This window comes from Chiloscyllium punctatum, chromosome 24, assembly GCF_047496795.1.
Source record: "Chiloscyllium punctatum isolate Juve2018m chromosome 24, sChiPun1.3, whole genome shotgun sequence".
NCBI lineage: Eukaryota > Metazoa > Chordata > Chondrichthyes > Orectolobiformes > Hemiscylliidae > Chiloscyllium > Chiloscyllium punctatum.
In genome coordinates this window covers 68,831,650-68,847,600 of record NC_092762.1, presented here as the reverse complement: position 1 = coordinate 68,847,600, position 15,951 = coordinate 68,831,650, and the positions used below count along the sequence as shown (strand labels likewise).

At 39.8% G+C, this 15,951-nt stretch overlaps 1 long non-coding RNA gene across 1 annotated transcript; it reads right to left on the bottom strand.

The window, feature by feature from the left end:
• Positions 1-575: 575 nt before the first annotated feature.
• Positions 576-6,138, bottom strand: LOC140494668 (uncharacterized). The gene is made up of 3 exons (XR_011964024.1): positions 5,910-6,138; positions 3,061-3,329; positions 576-1,959 (listed from the first exon to the last, which is right to left on the bottom strand). It is a non-coding gene; the product is annotated as an uncharacterized lncRNA (long non-coding RNA).
• Positions 6,139-15,951: the final 9,813 nt, after the last annotated feature.

Here is a 15,951-nt window from a genome sequence, read left to right as displayed (position 1 = left end):
AAGGCTAAGAGTATTGTGGAAGACTCCACAGACCCCTCAATCAAACTCTTTTCTCTCCTGCCATCTGGCAGAAGATAGCGCAGTATACGGTTTCTCTCAGCCAGACTGTGCAACAGTTTCTTCCCCCAAGCCATCAGGCTCCTTAACACAGTATAATCTGACCCTTTTCCAACTGAAATTCTTTTTGTGTTTCTGCTAGAAAAATGTCTATCATTCATCATTCTTCTGTTACACTGTAACTTATGTGTTTTGCACCTGTTATACACTTTATGCTGTGTACGATTGTGAAGTTTGTGCTGTCAATGTAGCACCCTCAGTACTGGAGGAACGCTGTCTTGTTTTTTACTGTATCAGTTGTATATGGTAGAAATGACAAATAAAAGCCACTCTACTCTCTCTCCCTCTACTCTCTCTATTCTCACGACTCTGTGAAGTTAGTTCAGTCTTCACATAAGAGGTATTGCAGAAAACATGCAAAACAATTCACGAAAACCTTTTGAAAGGCACAGAAATGTAATAGAGGATGTCATATGGTTATTGACTTTCTCAATTTTCTGACAAAATTTGAGAATAACTTTAAGATTAGGAAATTTATTGGCTGTGAAAAATTACATGGATGGTGCTAAATAAGACAGTCTACATTTAGTACTCCCAGTCCAAGATATAAATGGTTTCTTCACATGCATGCAGGGAGCAGCAGCTCAAAGGCTCTCTACTAAGTTACAAATACTTATGATTTTTATACATAAAATATAGCTTCGGCCGTCATTTTGGGTGGACAATCTACATGTTCAAACTGCTAAATAAATGTTTAAACCTGACTATTCAGGTGTCATAGAGTCATTGAGATGTACAGCACGGAAACAGACCCTTTAGTCCAACTCAACCACGCCAACTAGACATCTCAATCTGACCTAGTCCCATTTTGAGGCATTTGGTCCACGTCCCTCTAAACCCTTCTTATTCATATACTCATCCAGATGCCTTTTAAATGTTGTAATTGTACCAGCCTCCACCACTTCCTCTGGTAGCTCATTCCATACATACACCACTCTCTGTGTGAAAATGTTATCCCTCAGGTCCTTTTTAAACCTTCCCCCTCTCACCTTAAACCTATACCATCTCGGTTTGGATTCCACAAACCTGGTGAAAAGACCTTAACTCTTCGCCCTGTCCATGTCCCTCATCATTTTATAAACCTCTAAGTTCACCCTTCAGCCTCCAAGACTCCTCGTAAAAAAGGAACCTGAGCAGCTTTAAAAGTGTAACCTTCCGATAATTATGTGGATAAACTTGTTTAAAGCTGAATACCTGCACACTGAAGACAGGAGATAGTTAACTTATTTTCCTAATAATATTACATTGTAGTTTCAATGCTTAACTTTCTAATTACCTGTCACTAAATGACATGTTGTGTCCTGATTGATAAGAAGGTGCAGGCTCAATCCTAACTTCAGTAATTTCATCTTGAGAGTTATGTCCTGAAATGTGTGGAGACTCCCATTTTCTTTGGGAGTCCTATGTATCTAACTGCATCTTATCTTAACAAATTGCAGACTCAGATTCACCTTTTCCTTCATTTGTGGTCAGTTTGTCAAAGAGGAAAAAGTCATTCTTTGTGATTTCCGCTTCCTGTTTTCGGACATCTATCCTATGTGTCCCAACTTCGCAAGCCCCGAGTGGACGGAGGAAGCTCTTCAATGATAGCCTCAGTGGTGAAGTGCAGCATTTCCACAGACACCTGACAATCACTGTTCCAAGACTGTATAAAGTGGAGGAGGAGCATCTGGGAAGGTGTTGAGCACCTCGAGACTTGCCGCCAAGACAAAGTGGAAACTAGGCGAAAACAGCGGAATTAGCATGTCTGTCATACCAATACCCCACCCACGCTTTCCTGTGACCACTGCCTATCCTCAGTGTAACAGGGGATGTGATAGCCGCATCAGTCTGCATTGCTGCCTACAAACAAAGTGGAAGAGAAATTTTGACAGGTTATTCTGCTTGAACCTTTTACATTCTTGTTTAAAATACTGGACTTCTCCTGTCTTTTACTTTATTGTATTTCATTGGTTCAGATGAAACTTGACAACAAAAACCCAAAAAGGTAAAAACAATGACTGCAGATGCTGAAAACCAAATACTGGATTAGTGGTGCTGGAAGAGCACAGCAGTTCAGGCAGCATCCAACGAGCAGAGAAATCAACGTTTCGGGCAAAAGCCCTTCATCAGGAATAAAGGCAGTGAGCCTGAAGCATGGAGAGATAAGCTAGAGGAGATGCTGCCTGAACTGCTGTGCTCTTCCAGCACCACTAATCCAACAAAAACCCAAAACTGAAATATCGCAAGAGTGATATGCAAGTTGAACATTTTCACTTTAAAGGGAGCATTTCACATTGCTCCCATGAGAACATAACCATCTGCTCTTTGTATGAGGGATAATTTCGCACAGTGGGAAATCCACTGGAGAGATGCTTTCTGATGCAGTGAAAAGGATTACTTGTCCTGTACAAATGAGTGGTAAATGACATGTTTTAATCCTGCAAAAAAAAACTTTTGCAGTTATGATCTGTGTATAATGGCTTTGAATGGAGGAAATTCAGGCCTCCAGTTCTGCTGCTGGGAGGCCATCACTGGCCAATTAAAATAGCTGCCACTGCTGCAGAAACTGGAGTTATTTTTAATCAAGCTGCTCAGATATGTAATGACACACCTCCAGGCCAGGTGGGATCTGAATACAGGCCTTCCAGTCTAGAGGTAGGGCTGTACCACTAGGCACTTTGCAGGAACTGGGTGCTTACTAGAAAATTCCAAATCCCTTAATTGTCCTAAATTGACCCATAATGTCTTGGATCAGTTACCCTCCTGCCATCCTCCATCTCTCAGTCCATCTCGACAAAAATGGACTGTGAGCAAACTGGAGCTAGGAAATCAGCAGACAAATCAGCAATGGAATTTTTAGCACCCCTGAACCTCATACTGACAGGTGCTTTGAACCATGCCCAAGGTTTGTGAAAAAGAAAATCTAACAGACCAATCAAGATGGCTTCCTGTGTTTCTTACCTGACCTGCTTTAAGTCTGGTACTTAGCAGAAACTCAAGTACCCAGATTATTTTGGAACAGCTCATCCTATCATGAGCCTTGTTTGTTAAACTTGTTTTTGACTGTTTCAAAATTTTTCAAAATAATTTCCACAGTGGTTCCTGGAATGGCAAATTGCTGCAAGGCGAAAGGACATCTCAGCTCTTGGGAGACACCAACCAATGACCAATGAGATGAAAGGATTGAGGAATGCACTGAAAAGGAATAAATTAATTCAACCTTCAATCAGCTGCAAAGAGAGAAAAAGAAAAGTTAAATGAAGAAAAATGGAATGAGAAAAAGGAAAACAAAGAAAACAAGTTTCCTATTTAAAACTTAACATTTTCAAAATCTCCAACAATGTACAAACTGAAAGAATGATATTCTACATTACTTTCTAGACAAGCGAAGTTGATTAGTAATCATCAACAATTAACACATTGCTCAGTGTATTTATTCTAATCATCATACTTTAACTTGTTGCAACAAGTTCAATGTACAAAAATGTCCAAATTCAAGAACTTCATGTAATTCGCAGGATGGTTAACAGTGAAATGCCGTTATAATTTATGGTGAATATTTTCCTTGCCAGAAGCTAGAGATAGAGAGTCATAGAGTTTTTGCAGCATGGAAAAAGGACAATCAGCCCATCATATCTGCAGCAGTTTACTTGCTGCTTTGTATTTAAAAAGGGATATAAGCACACTGGAAGCAGATCATAGAAGGTTTACTAGACTAATAGATGAATTATCTTCTGAGGAAAGCTGGGTTTGTATAAGCTTGTATCCATTAGAGATTAGAAGGGAAAGTGGTGAATTGACTGAAGCATGTGAGAACCTGAGTGATCTTTATGGGACGAGTCTGGAAAGATTGTTTCCTCTGTTGGAAATTGGGCGTCTCTGTTTAAAAATAAGGAGTTGCCCATTTAGGTTACAGATGAGGAAATTTTTTTTTAGAGGGTTGTCATTTTTTTGGAACTCTCTTCATCAAAAGGTGGAGAAGCAGATTCCTTGGAAATATTGAATGCAAAGGTAGGTAGATTCTTGTTCAGCCAGAGCTTGATTGGTTACCATGGTAACTTCAAATGTGGAGTCCCTGAACAGCCACAAGCTCATTGAATAGCACAGCTGGCTTGAGGGGCCAAGTGGCCTTCTTCTTCTGATCCAAATTTGTCTGTTCATATGTTTGTTTGTGCATTAACCACAGAGTGCATCGTTCAGACACAATTGGCTGCATTTTACCAGCAACATGCATTTCTGGCAAAATCAGGTCATTGGGAAATTAGATCACCGATGGAATTGGAAACCCTTGGGGGCAGGCAGTCAACTTCCATGAGGAAATTCCCAATGAGACTATTGGCACTTTTCCACCAGACCACCAACACCCTCACTCCACCTCCTTATGAGGAGGATGTCATGTTAAATAGTGACAGCCTTTTCATGGCCGACAGGAGGAATAATCTTTTAAACCAAAGAGTGAGCTGCAGGTAGGGAAGGCAATTGCCTGCAGTTTAATTATCTCCCTGGACGCGATTATCTTCGGTCCTGGAATTTTCTTTGAAATTTATTTGCATAGCTGCTCTAGGCTTCCTCAGTAATGGCCACTGCTCCCAATGGCGCTGCTGAGTTTGCCGAGTTGCTAGTCCTCTAAGCAAGTAGCTCTAGGGGGCAAGTATTCCATCGACAATAGAATGGCCCCCTGGCAAAACAGCCTATTAATTGGCTCCAATCCATGAGGGAAAAGCCTGCCAGCCTCCTGTACATGCCAGCAACATACATTTCTTGAGGATCGTTCACTTAATTATCAAATTCCAGGACAGTATTCAGAAAAATCTAGGTTGAGATCATTCAGACTTTACCTTCTGTGCTCCTGCTAAAGTCTACAAATAGTCAACTAGATTGCCTGAACGTGTATCACTCACAAGGATCTCACAGAACTTGTCACGGAACAGAATACTATAAATGTCTCAAAGCATTTTATAAATGCCCCCTTTTATCATTATGTTCTCTCTGACCGATCAAATACCAAATAAGAAACAGGATGGTTCACAGCCATGAGTCATGTCACTACTCTCTACCAGCTATGTACGACTATAATTGCAATAAATTGGCAGTAACCCTAAACTCACTGGCCACATCCAGAAGTCAATGTGGTTCTATGCTTCTGCCATTAAGATTGTGCCAATTTCTCAGCTGGTGTAAATATAGGGAATGCAAAACAAGAAACAAATAGGAATGAAACAAGATTTATTTTAAGTAGAGTGCTTAACTCATGCATGCTATAATTTCATGACAACATCACTGAGTGATGAAGTGCTGCCACTGTAAAGAGCACTGTTATAATTTTCCAAATCTGGGAACCCTTTCAATCTTGTGTTTTGCCAATATTTCTGTTATTTTACTTTTTTTACTCTGTCCCAGTTAACACACACAATTACTAAGACATAATTAGAAAAAGGTCTCAGTATTTACTACTGGGGAAGGCTGCAGTATTCTCCAGCTTGTGACATGCCCAGAGAATTCAGGGATATGGCAGCTGATTTTACAGGCAGGAAGTCTTTACAACAAAGGTCCAGGAGTCCTGACCAATACCCTGTAGATTTGTCACTCGGCTGGTGGGCAGGATCAGGAAATTGGCAGCAGGAAGGCAAAATAAAACTAATGGGATTGTTCTGATAATCAGTTCTGGAGGCAACTGGTAATTGAGGTAAAAAGCAGAATATGATGAAAGATAGGCCAGAGCTTTGGAGGCCAAACAACTCCTCAAATGGCAATCCTGCTCTGTTTGGAACACACGAAGTGCAAACAAAAGCAAATTTGGTTAAACTTACACTGGCTTCTTCTGGCCAGTCAGTTCCTCCCACCGTGATTCTGCAGACTGCACATGGATTGAAGTTAACATTAGGTTGGAATACCGCTGATGTCATTAGGCCACCATTTCTGAAGATCAAAGCAGCAGCGTGCCTGACCTTTGCAGGAATGAGGCTCCATCGGGAAAAACTGCTGGGGCCAGGAACACAGCTGCCTGAAGCTGAGCGACGATTTTCTCATTTTAACCCCTCCCACAAGCCATTGTCAAGAGGGAGGGTGCTTAAAATCCCTGCCAAAAAAAAAATCACACTATATTTTTACATGTACATAGGAAAAGTCAGACACACCCCAAACCCCACAAAAGCTGAAACAAAAAGAAACCCATGAAGTTTTCAGTGATGACATCATTGAGAGTTGAAGGTTAAAATTAGCTTTGATATTCATGTGAAATGACTAAACTTTACTTCTGTTACGTACTTGCTAACTGTGGGAGAATTTCATCGACACTCAAATTGTAACTTTGGCATTAAGATGACTCATGGTACAACTTTATTGAGATCAGCATTAAATTAAAGCAGATTACATGTATTTGTTTTGATTAAAAAGAATTGTTCTGTGTATTCAAACAGTTTGTGCAATTTGTTTTTTTTCTGTTCTGTGGCCGGGCCGGGCTCAGTGGTGCTGAGTTTGCATGGACAGAAACTGACATTTGTGCTGCATTTGCAATCAAGTGATGCCACCCTGTGATCCCAGTAGACTGTACGAGATCAATGTGAAGGCATCCTATTGCATGGCCACAACATTACAAATGCACTCTCTGTGCCTTTCAGCCCACTTAGTGTGGAAACCCCAGTGCCTATCACTATCTGATGGGGTGACCAGTAACCTTTCTACTCACACCGACCCAAAGAAATAAGTTTTCCACTTTGACAGCTCCAGAAAGCTCTCAAATCAGTGACTGTTTTCAAATCAGTGAACGTTCCAGTAATAATAAACTTCAGTTATGTTAATAATATGGGGAAGTTGAAACTGTTTTCTTTGGAGAAGGTGGAAAGGGGTTTTGACAGATGGATTCAAAATGATGTAGAGTCAACAGTGTGGTGCTAGAAAAGCACAGCAGGTGAGGCAGCATCCAAGGAGCAGGAGAATCGACATTTGGGGCAAGAGTCCTGATGAAAGGCTTATGCCCGAAATGTCGATTCTCCTGTTCCTCGGATGCTGCCTGACCTGCTGTGCTTTTCCAGCACCACACTGTCGACTCTGACCGCCAGCATCTGCAATGCTCACTCTCTCAAAATGATGTAGTATCTGACAGAACGAAACAGAGAAACTGGACTGATCGAGGGCATAACGGCACGGATTTAAAATGATTAGCAAAAGAATTAATGGTAACATGAAAATATTTTCATTCAATGATTGGTCAAAATATGGATGGCACTTTGAATGTGTGGTGGAAGCATGTTTACTCAAATTATTCAAGAGGGAGCTAGATTATTATCTGAAAAGGAAGAATGTGCACAGCTATGGAGAGAAGATGATATTCGGCATATTATTGCTTTGAACAGCTAGTGCAGACATGACAGGCTGAATAGCTGCCTTCTGTGTTATAAGTATTCCGTGCTCTCCCACTGACCACAACTTTTAAGCAAGCTGATAAATGTTTCACTTGATAAAAGTTCCTTTGAAGGAGCCCTCTTGTCCCCTCCTGGTGCCTGAAAACAGGGGGATCTGTTTTTTGTTGTAAAAATATATTCTATTTATAAATTATCTAAAAATACATTTCTAAACAGTTCAAGTTGGACATTACAGAAAATGCAATAAAATATATTATATTTATCATTTGAGCATTGCACTCTTTAGTGCTTCCATTCAAATGCCAAATTGGAACATTTACTAAATTTTACGAGAAATTATTTACGCTCCAGTACAAGATATGAGGGGGTTCTAAAAGTTAATAGACATTCAGGATATCATGTCAGAATGGACATAGACAGTGGACATTTCCTATTGGGACTTGACATAGCTGCCTGAGCTTCAGTATATCACTCAGCACATAGTCCTGGACGTTGGAAAGTGGCAGTCTGCAACACCCGGTTGAGGGCAACTCTGCATTGTAAGATCAAGACCAATAAGAGGTTTGTCCCAAAGTAATACTCCCTCAGACATTTCTAGTGAGCTTCCAAATTTTACAGCCTTTCAGTGCATTCTTGTCAAAGTTACTGCAAACTTGCACCTGAAAGCTTGAACAGATTCAGAGCAAATTTAGTATCTTTAATGGGCGGAGCTTTAGATTACTTACAGTGTGGAAACAGGCCCTTCGGCCCAACAAGTCCACACTGCCCCGCCGAAGCGCAACCCACCCACACCCCTACATTTACTCCTTATCTAACACTACAGGCAATTTATCATGGCCAATTCACCTGACCTGCACATCTTTGGACTGTGGGAGGAAACCGGAGCACCCGGAGGAAACCCACGCAGACATAGGGAGAACGTGCAAACTCCACACAGTCAGTCGCCTGAGGCGCGAATTGAACCCAGGTCTCTGGCGCTGTGAGGCAGCAGTGCTAACCACTGTGCCACTGTGCCGCTGTTTTGAACTCAGCAAAATCGAAAGGTTGATGATGAATTACAATTATCTATAGACTTTGAACTTTATTATTACTCTATCCTAAATTATAAATATTAGAGTTAGCATTGTTTGTTTTAAGTATAATCTAATTTTAAAAATGAGTCATTGAGTCATACAACATGGAAACAGAGCTTTAGTCCAACTTTAGCACTCACCAACCATGTTCCCAAATGAAATTAGTCCCACTTCCCTGTGTTTGGCCCATATCCCTTGAAACCTTTCCTATCCATGTACTTATCCAAATGTCTTTTAAATGTTATAATTGTACCTGCATCTATTACTTCCTCTGGCAGTTCATTCCACGCTTGAACACCCTCTGTGTGAAAATGTTGCCTGATGTCCTTTTAAAACTTTTCTCCTCTCACCTTAAAAATATGCCAATAGTTTTGAACTACCCCACTCTTGGGAAAAAAAAACGTTCCTTACCACTTTATCTATGCCCCTCATGATTTCATAAACCAACTTGCCTTTATAACTCAAAACCCTCCATTCCCAGCAACACTCTGGTAATTTTTAAAATCCTGTTCGGATATTTTGTATTCTTTTACTCATCGTCGATGCTAATTAAAGCGAATTTTATGGGGTCTAATAGCATTATTGAAAATGTGAACTCAAGATGCAATGAGTGTGAACACTTTTCCATTCATTCCCCACAACATGGCTTCTAATTTAGTGTGGGCAGAATGCTTTGATGATGAATTACAATTATCTATAGACTTTGAACTTTATTATTACTCTATCCTAAATTATAAATATTAGAGTTAGCATTGTTTGTTTTAAGTATAATCTAATTTTTAAAATGAGTCATTGAGTCATACAACATGGAAACAGAGCTTTAGTCCAACTTTAGCACTCACCAACCATGTTCCCAAATGAAATTAGTCCCACTTCCTTATAAGGTTTATAAGGTTTATGCCAATGCTGAGCTTCACACCACCTCAACTTTTGTGAGAGCTGCTGAGCTAATAATGGTTAGCTACCTTAAAGGTAGCAATTGACAAACTGATTCTCAACTTTGTTTGATCAATTCATATGAACAATTATGATAACCTCCAAGCAGAGTTTTCTCCCAGCTCTGGCAGCCAAACAAATGGAAGATTTTTCAAAATAACATAAAATTCAAAGGGATGTGTGCAGTTCATGCCAAGTCAGCTAGGTTTCTCATACTGTTAGTACAGCCTTAGAAAATAAAGCCTGTAGTGTAAAACTGTAGTAAGGGTAAATCTAACTCTGGAACACAAATGGTGAATGCTTCCTGGAAATAATGTCTTCATACTTGAAACTTTTCAAGTCAGTGTAATGTAAAGCTTTTTTTTGGCAAGGAAGTTGTAAATGCAGTCTATGAGGCTACAAAGTTTGGGTCTGGTGTTGGTATTTTCGGATTAGTATCACTTTGTCTCTCAATTTCTAAACCACTGTTAGAGAAATATGATAGGAATATTAGGTGGTAAGGTGGCAATTACTGCAAGAAGTTCGCAGCAAAAATACGCCCTTGTTCTATGAGCAAGACATTGTGATCTTCACATGTGGTAAGGTCCGAGGGAGTGTTGCTGAACAAAGAGACCTTGGAGTGCAGGTTCATAGTTCCTTGAAAATGGAGTCACAGGTAGATAGGATAGTGAAGAAGGCGTTTGGTATGCTTTCTTTTAATGGTCTGAGTATTGAGTACAGCAGTTGGGAGGTCATGTTGCGGCTGTACAGGACATTGGTTAGGCCACTGTTGGAATATTGCATGCAATTCTGATCTCTATCCTATTGGAAAGATGTTGTGAAACTTGAAACGGTTCAGAAAAGATTTACAAGGATATTGCCAGGGTTGGAGGATTTGAGCTACAGGGAGAGGTTGAACAGGCTGGGGCTGTTTTCCCTGGAGCATCAGAGGCTGAGGGGTGACCTTATAGAGGTTTACAAAATTATGAGGGGCATGGATAGGGTAAATAGACAAAGTCTTTTCCCTGGGATTGGGGGGGGGGCTCCAGAACTAGAGGGCATAGGTTTGGGGTGAGAGGGGAAAGATATAATAGAGACCTAAGGGGCAACCTTTTCACACAGAGCATGGTACGTGTATGGAATGAGCTGCCAGAGGAAGTGGTGGAGGCTGGTACAATTGCAACATTTAAGAGGCATTTGGATGGGTATATGAATAGGAAGGTTTTGGAGGGGTATGGGCCGGGTGCTGGCAAGTGGGACGAGATTGGGTTGGGATATCTGGTCGGCATGGACAGGTTGGACTGAAGGGTCTGTTTCCATGCTTTACATCTCTATGACTCTATGACCTCATATGAGGTTTTCCAGTCTTCAAGTTGATGGAAATCTTCAGCAATTTGTTGAAATAACATCAATGTAAAACCAAGAATTTGGTTCATTCTGCAGAGTTAATGTGACTGATACATAATTCCAGACTCTAAATTGTTCCATAATGCTTCAAACAACATATAATACAAGAAAATCCACTCTCTTGATTTGATTAGCAGACAAAATACTTGTCTTTCTTTTATATTTCTTCTCATTAGCCCCCACTATAATCTGATTGATTCCTGTTTAGAGATGTTATTATACACCTCTGGAGCTCCTTATAATTTTTTCAATCAACCTGTTCAGAAATATTATTACACACCTCTTGGAACAGATGGGATTTGAACCTGAGCCTTTTAGCTCAGTGGGAGAGGTGCGGCACTAAGCCACGAGAGCCCTCTCGACTTCCTTATAAATTTTAAAATATTTTTTATTTAACCTATTTTTCCAATCAATCTGTTCAGAGGGGTAAACACTCAGACAATTAATAGCCACCACCTGTTCTTCTTAAATCGAGACAGAAATAAACTCAGCAATGTGATTAACCAGACCTTAAAAGCTCACACTTTAGTTTTAATAACCTTTGACCATGGAATTGTTGGAACTGACTTTGAACACATGGCTGCTTGATATATTTGAGGCATTCCAGGATGGGATATTTTACCATTATAATGTGAATCCATCATTGGCCATACCCTAACTAGAGGCTTACACATTAAGCTATCTCTCACCTTACCATTCCACACTACTCCAATTGTGAGTTCTTTTGTGCATGCCTTTTCTTGTTTTTAGATGAATACAGTTTATATTGTTATCTTAATGATAATGTTGCAATTTTTAAAATTTCAAAAATACAATTTATTCATGGATTATCTATAAGTAAAAACAAGTACAAAACGGTTTTGTAGAGATTTTGCAGAATATACAGTTAAGATTTAATCTTCTGAAAGGGTGGAGGAAGATGATTCAATTGCAACCATTAAAAAGGATTCTATATACACACAAAAGAAAATCTATAGTTTCTTTAGGGAGAGGACGGCAGACTGGATAAAATTGGATAACTTTATCAACACGTCCTCCTTTGTGGCTATAATACTCTATGAACCTATCTTTTATGAGTTGGTGACAGGAAAGGTTCAGTTCCAAATCCCATTGTTCCTGATTATTTAGGATAACAGTTCAAATGTTTGTAAAAATAGGTTAACTAGTCATGTCTTTTTTCTTCAGTTCAGGGGCTTGATTTTATTCTTTCATGAATACGCCATAAATCGTATTCAAATTTTACTCTTGGAATTGATTGCTCATCTGAAATTTCCCTTGTGAAGACACTGATAAGGCATCTTCTTGACAACAATTGGATAGATGAAAGATCATTTCAGAGATCAATTTAAGTCAACCATATGTTTGTTGGTTTGGAGGCAGATGTAGACCACACAGTGCAGATTGCCTTGCCTAAGGGACAATGGAAATCAGGTGACAATCCTGTAATTTCATGGTCACCATACTTGACACAAATCTTTTAGTCAAGATTTTATTTAATTCATGAAAATTAAATTCACTAGGCAGCATAGTGGAATTTGAATTCTCCATGAAACTCCTGGTTCAATCTTGCTAAAGTTGTCCAATAACTTAGCCTTTTATGTTACCATGAATTAGGCTAGTTTGAATTTGGAGACTGTCGTTGTAATGAATGCAGTGATGTCAGCCAGGTGGATCTCACAGAATATGAGTTCCCTGATTCGAAAGGTGAACAGTCCCAATCAGGGGGTCCTAGCTGAAACATATAAACAGGAGTGTCAGAGGTTCTATTCACTCTGGTAGCTGGCTTTGAGGAACTTGGACCAGTGTCAAGTACTATGCATGTGTAAATAAAGGGCGACTTGGTGATGAGATACCAGCCTCTGTGGAGTTATTTCACTCATCATCTCAGGATCCAGCTACTGTGCACCAAGGGCAAAGGGTTTAATTTTGTCACTCAACTTGCCTCAAAGTGACCGTTTCTACGTTAGTCATATCCATTTTTACTATTTGTTCCTGTATTCTTGTACAATTATATGATCCAGTTTTACTACCACTTTTTAGCCACTGAGAAATGGTTTCTGGAAAGCAATGACACAAAAATGGCAAGAATTAAGACCTGACGTATTTCTGAAATGGACTAAAGACAATCTTTACAATACTTCTGCCAAAAGGTTATTTTCAGCAGTTGGAATTTGACTGTATCTCATATAATTTCACTCAGAGACATTTTGAAAAAAATCAAAAACCCACTTAATGTTAGGTGTAGTCTATCATTCCCAAACACTTACCCGAAAAAGCATGGAGCTCCAAACATGATATATGGTGATTCATTTGTCGCTGGCCGAAGTCAATTTGCAATAATGCACAGTCAGCACTTTAAACTTTGGTCTGCCCAGAGCACATCATACTCCACAGATATTGGTTTGGGAGCAACAGATGCATAGTTTTGAAATTAAAATCATATGTAAGAGTTGGATGTAATTTGAGCAACTTAACAAGGAACTTTAATGTTTGGCTCAGTGTTCTGTGATATTGGTAAATTGTGTGTTTATTGTGTGTATCTGTGCTCTTGGTCTGTTTATATTTTTATTTTCAGGTTCTGAAGAAAATTATTTGCCAAAAACTGAATAATGACTATTAAGGATTGGACAGACAGCAGGAAGAAAAATAGTTGAGTGTTTGCCCATTTACTAATTACAACTATTCTTTCTAATACTGTGGAATGGGTACACCCAAAATGATTACTTTGCCTTCTGTTATATAGTCACAGCTATTAGGAATTGAATGGACATAGCACTCTCCTGCAGGTTCTTGTGAAAATAATTATTTTTAAAAAGTATAAGGATAAACAAAATTGCTTACAAGGTGAGAACAATGATATTTCCTCATGCAATTAAATAAATTATAATATGAATGCTTATAGAACTACATGGTAACAAGCTTTTTGTGCAATTATGAACAGAAAGCAGCCAAATGCTTGAGTTTCATATGTTGAAAACAATAAATATCGAATGTTTTCGAAGGCAATAGCACTTAGCAGAGTTAGGATAATGATTAGCCCCTTAATAGACATGCTGTTTAATCCAAGCAATTAAATAATGTTATAAAGGCCATTAATCATTTTAATACCATTAAATGTCTGCTGACCAAATTTCGATCAAAAAGACAAGGCAAAATAAGATCTAACTTTCAAGATGAAAAGAGATCAAATTGATGCACTATAGTTGACCATTCATTGGATAAATCAAACAGTGAAACAGATGTCAGACCAGGAGATTTATCAGATTGAGGTTAAGCTTACAGGGAGATGCCTTCCCTGAGTATGTTGCATATTGTGTCTGTTACGCAATCATGAGATAGTCCTTACTATGTAAGTGATTAGCGCAATTTCCAAAGAAAACATTTTAAATGCTGACATAAACAGGTTTATTAAAGCTATTGATGTTAAACGTATTATAAATTCCTTTCTTTAATTTCAGTTAAATGAATTGTTCCATTGGCAACTGATCTCCAGCAACATAAAGCAGACTGTCTTGAGGATCATGATCAACACTCAAGCTGCACATTGTTAAATGTAGAATTTGTGTGATTTGATTTAGATTTTTATCATTCAAGATCAAAGGATTTTTTTGGTATGAATTAGCATTGACAAGAATATAATACAAACTTGCAGTATCTTGAGAATATCAAAAAATAAAGCTATAATTGATCAGGATTTTTCCATCCAGTTCATACAGGGCTACGTCCCAGGTGTAGCAGAATGTCCACCAAAGCAGGAAGAGAGTCAATGATATTCTGTGTTCTACAAGGGCAGATACCATCATCTTCTCTCTGCTACCTTACATAAATAGGGCCATCACTCACTCTAATTCCTCCCCAACGCCTCCCAGACTGATGTCTCTACAACACTGAGCTGCCTATAATCCCCAGACTGCTTGCATTTAACTTGCAGAACTGAGCGCGGCCCAATTCAGTGACACAATTCCTGGAATCTGGTAGGACCAAGCAGTGAGACAGAGGCGATTTGTCACAGTGGGGAGCACAAAACAGTCAAGAGGGTGGATGTGTCGCTGTGATGCTCCATGCTATGTCAATGTTACACCCAGCAAACACACTGCATGTGCTTCAAGCAAATGGCCATGTGTCAAAGGAGGGTCGTTCTGAGAAAAGTGAAGGAGGACAACCATTAGACAAGGGGTGCCGTCACAGTCAGTCAAGGGCTTGTCCAAACCCTGTCCAGGGTGTTTAGGAGGTCACAGTCATTTAGGTCTGATGGTTGTCCTTCTTCACTTTTCTCAGGACAACCCTCCTTTGACATATGGCCATTTGCTTGAAGCACATGCAGTGTGTTTGCTGGGTGTAACATTGACATAGCATGGAGCATCACAGCGACACATCCACCCTCTTGACTGTGCTGTGCTCCCCAATGTGACAAATCGCCTCTGTCACGCTGCTTGGTCCTACCAGATTCCAGAATTTGTGTCATTGAATTGGGCCGCGCTCAGTTCTGCAAGTTAAATGCAAGCAGTCTGGGGATTATAGGCAGTTCATCCACTCTCATGACTGTTCTGTGCTCCCTACTGTGACAAATTGTCTCTGACTCTCCATCTGTGCTAAAAAATAATGTGAGCCACACAAAGGCGGACAGCCTATAAGTCGGTGAACGTGTGCTAGGAAAGCAATGTGGAGTATACTGAGTCGGACAACTTCCAAGTCAGCCCAATGTGAGTCACTCCCAAGCAAACAAGTTAAGGGTGATAAGATGCATCATTGGATCAGATGCACATATGTTCTTGCACACAATGTGATCTGACAGAAGCATGTAAGTTTTAGGTCTACCAAGACCGAAGTCCTAAAGTGCTGAAGTACTGTCTGAATTGACCTGACAACAGGCGTGATGATATGGTGAGGCTGATAGTGCGTTGCAAAGATGAAGGATTGCGGAGGACGGCGGTCATGGAGCATGCTGGAATCTTATTCTGATGAAGCAGTTGCATGATGGCTGGGCCAAGCATTCAGTAAGCTGCAGCTGCCTGGACCTCTGTAATTTACTTGTGGGATTTTGCTCTGTTCAGTTTCTGGGTGAAGGAGAAGAGAATTAGAAGTGAGATATA